Source organism: Rhagoletis zephyria, unplaced genomic scaffold (assembly GCF_001687245.7).
Source record: "Rhagoletis zephyria isolate East Lansing unplaced genomic scaffold, Rhagoletis_zephyria_1.1 Rzeph_scaffold_01359, whole genome shotgun sequence".
Lineage (NCBI taxonomy): Eukaryota > Metazoa > Arthropoda > Insecta > Diptera > Tephritidae > Rhagoletis > Rhagoletis zephyria.
In genome coordinates this window covers 93,797-98,379 of record NW_016158443.1, presented here as the reverse complement: position 1 = coordinate 98,379, position 4,583 = coordinate 93,797, and positions in this window count along the sequence as shown.

The window sequence follows — 4,583 nt, the reverse complement described above, 5'->3', positions numbered from 1 at the left end:
GTGGCATAGATATAGGTCGCAGTGGCGCAACTTTGGTCCTTCAGGCTACATAAGCGACCTGAATATTTTCCTCGCTTGTTATTCTAAAATATGACACAGCTGCACTTGCTACCTATGGAGTTCTATCTTACATTTTTTGTTAGGCATATTTTGCCGAAATAGCATCTAGGAACCTGGACCTCTTTTACATTCTCGAAAATTTACAACCACCGACGCCACGGCCCTTCGCACTCTTCAGGAATCGCATCATCCCATTCGACACAACTTCGCCAGATATCCTGTAGTAAGATTTTTAGTTGTATATGTAGTGTAAAACGATAGGAAACCTAAGGGGTCATAAACTGACATGAGTAGCCGTAGAATTTCTCTCCTGATGGGCATTTTGTCCCGTGCAAAATCTCTTCGCTGGCTTTGGTATACTTAGTGGCAAACGTGAACATATTGTTCGCCATCATAGGCCCAGATCTTTTTCTGGCTCTATCACTTGGTCAAGGGTTCTTCCCGCGTTACAAAATTCATCATTCGAGCCTTTGACACCTATGGCGTTAGCGACCTGAGACGAATTGGTCAGCCATCCCCTGATATGAAAGTTGCCTCGATTATGAACTTCGATGACGTCCTTTACCAATTCTATTGTTCTGTGCCGTATCAACGCTGTCAAGCATATCATCCACGTAATGCCTTTCTGTTATGGATTTTACCGCTCTCGGAAACTCTATAGCGAAGACTTCTGCATTTTGGTTCCTTACATATTGCGCGATTGCAGGAGAACAACTTGCGCCGAATGACAACACTTGGAGTACATAGGTGCTCGGCGATCGATTAGTGTCATCATCGCGCCAAAAAAAGCGCTACGCGTGCTGATCGTCATCAGGAACCATTATTCTGTGGAACATATCGCATATGTCACCACAAATGCCAATCTTCCCGATTCTTATGTTTTACAAAATGTCAATCAAAGGCCGCAACAGTTCAGGCCCCTTTTCGAGGTACCTGTTGAGGGATATTCCTTGATGCATAGCTGCTGCGTCCCAAATTACCAGTATCTTACTTGGCTTGTTAGGGTTGCTTACAAAAAATATTGGTAAATGCCACATGCGTTTATACTCTTGATTAATTTCAAATTTTTTGAGCTTTCTAATGTACCCTTTTTGTTCCATACTATGTATGAGCTCGTTAATCTTATCTTTTAACTCTATGTTTTTGCTTAAATTCTTCTCAAAACAAACAAGTCTGCGCATGGCAGATTCAAAATTGTTTGGCAAGGTTATATTATCGCAGCACCAAACAGCCTGGTTGTAAAATGGTCGCCAGTGCGTTCAACGCATTTTGCAAGCACCTCTCTTTTACCATCGCTTTCATTTAACTTCTCTAGTCCAGCATTTTCCAGCTTCATGCGTTCTAACATAAGTTTATCGAGGGCGATGCCATTATCGCATTCACAAATATGTAGCTGAAGGTTGTTGGTGTTCTTATTAAAGATGGGCACGGACCTAAATTTTTAGGCCCGGCCCGGCACGAGTGCAAAATCAACTTTCAAAAACATGCACAAGCCCGCACGTTAAAAATTTTAGTGGGGCCCGGCCCGGCCATGCACGACGGGACACGCCCCAGCCCGGAAATAAAGAGCCAACTTTTATTGTATGTATACATATGTACATATTTTTAATTTTGTGTTTATGTCCATATGTCCTTAAGCGAATCAATATTTTACATCAAAGATTTTTATAATATATTTTCTGGGAAGTAGAAAAAGTGGAAGGTATTTTATCTACAGATATGTATGTAAACAAAACTACTAAGTATCATATATTTTCTATATATATTATCTATCCAAATATTTATTTTTTTGCTTTTCTCTTATCAAAGAGTTTTAAATATGTACTATTTTTTTGTATAAAAACAAAAGCTCATCTAAATTTTTAGTATTAGCAACGGGCTTTTTCGTGCCTTTTCGTCCTTTTATGAAATTTTACTGAACGCCAGGCCCGCACGAGTTCGTGCTGACAGCAAATATTCCAGCCCGTACCCGCAGGCTTACGCAGGGGCCCGTCGGGCCCCTCCCAAAACCCGGCCCATCTCTAGTTCTTATCATGACGAGTTTTCACCACACCGTAAACCGTCCAACCCAGGCTTGTTTTCGTTGCAGGGGGCTCATCACTTTTTCCCTCCCTGAACTTCAGTGGCATTGCCACATGCTTGTTATATAACCCGATAATTACCTGGAGGACTACACCTGGGTAGGAATCGACCGGCAAACCCTTGAGATGCTTATATTTGTCAGCCAGCTCTATCATAATTAAGGTTTGTTCAGGAAAGTCTAGGTTGTTAACTGTTCGAACGTTCCGAAGCATATACCTTTTATTCTTGTAGGTTTACCATTTGGGACTCATTTTCGACTCCAATAGAACCATCCGTCCAACGAAAGCGCAGCTGACATTTTTCACGTTGAAGCTGTAAAAGCTTTAATACGACGTTTTCAATTATTGTCCAATAACGCATATACATCAACAGCTGCGTGCCTACTATGAATTGTAATTGGTACCACTCTGTACAGTACGTTTGATGTACAAACAAGTTATCGTCGCCCTTAACAATTTCTTTATTTTCAACCGGCCTGTGCAACAAATAATGGTGCTTTGCAGTGCTATTACTTACACTACATTCCTTACGTTCTTTTCAAAATTTCGGATTGTGCTTCTTAAGACAAGATCGGCATAACTCTAGGCGGCGCACGGTGTTCCATTTGCCATCATATTGCATTGCCTTGAATTCCTTACAATGCGACACATAGTGTTCCTCAGTACACACTGAACATTTATTCGATTCATTTCTTTTGGTACCCTGTTGTTTCTCCTCTTCGTGAAACCCAACACGATGTGATTTACGCGTCTCTGGTTGTTGACTTACATTCAAAGGTTTCGTCAATATGGTGCAAGCTGCCTGAGGCAAATCGAACAACCATTGGCTAAAGTCCACCATATTCGCTTAGACAACGTGTCTGCTATGCCCCGCCCAATCTAAACTTAGTTTGACTGGTAGTTTACAAATTAACTCCTGCAAAAGCATAGGATTGTTCAAATGAGCCGTGAGACTGGCTGCTTGTAAGGTTTTTTACTTCTAGTGAGAAGTTGACTAGCGTTTCTAACTTCTTTGCATTTACCCCAGACAAAGAACGAATCTTCTCCAAGATATTATTAATTAAAAATTCAGGCTTACCGAAAACCGAAAACTCTGGTAGTAAAAGGTGTCTGCTCACTTATTCATATGCTTTACCTTTAAGTGCACGTTGAAATCTGAGCATATACTCATCATTGCTGAAACCACAAATTCGATTTGAACTTTCAAAATTACTTATAAAGACTGGCCACTGCTCTGGTTTGCCACAGAAAGTTGCAGCTCTTTTTGAATAGCATATCTTGCTTGTATTTTCTCGGGTCGCAGATACGTTCCCGATGACGTATTACTACAATATTGTGGTTGGTTATATTGACCGTACTCGTGCCATTATCACGACTANTCCGAAGAAATTCGGGCTATTCCGGCCGAAATGCTCGAAAAAGTTGCCCAAAATTGGACTTTCCGAATGGACCACCTAAGACGCAGCCGCGGTCAACATTTAAATGAAATTATCTTCAAAAAGTAAATGTCATGGACCAATCTAACGTTTCAAATAAAGAACCGATGAGATTTTGCAAATTTTATGCGTTTTTTTTAAAAAAAAAGGTATCAAGCTCTTAAAAAATCACCCGTTACCTGTCTACAATACCGATACACATGTGGAGTACTAAACGTTTGCATGTGTGTAGAAGCATACGTACTTGGACCATTTTGTGGAGTTTGCACTGCTCCACTTGTTTGGATATTCGCGTCATGTACAATATTGTTGGTTACAGGATAGCTTGCTGCACCCTGTACACCATCGTGCATATTTTGATTTGTTGCATTCAATACAGAGAACGTATATTTATAGAGAAGGACCAAGAACGGATCAGCGTGGAAACTGTCAAATACCAACAAAACTGGCGAAGCGCATTTTAAGAGCGGCCAGCAAGAGACAATCGAATTTTAACAGAGCCCAGCCAGAAGCAAAATAAATTTAACAGAAATTGTCTCATCAAAGCAAATGCATGTTTTTCTTGTTAGACGCGAAATGCTGACGGCTTTTTACGTTTTTACAAAGCTTTTATTGTTCTTTAAATTGGTTAATTATTTAAAATAAATGCATGCATAGGTCGAAATATGTAATATGTACATATTGTGTACATGCATATGTATGCGAGAGATACAATTTTGTGAATCTAAAAAGTGAAAGTTATGCAAATATGTAGTATGCAATTGGCAAATTCGTGGGTGATTTGCCGTCGGCATTTGGGTTGAAAAAATCGACTTTTACTTTTTTACCGATTCATATGGTAGATGCTACGCTATTTTCAATGCAACAAACCACAGTTTTCTAGCTGCCTTAGTTTTTCCCCAAATTCACTTTAAACGCCAACACATTGACCAAAAAACGCAAATGCGCACTGTTTGGTGATTTGATGTCGGCATTAAAAGCGAAGAAAATCGGTTTTTATATATTT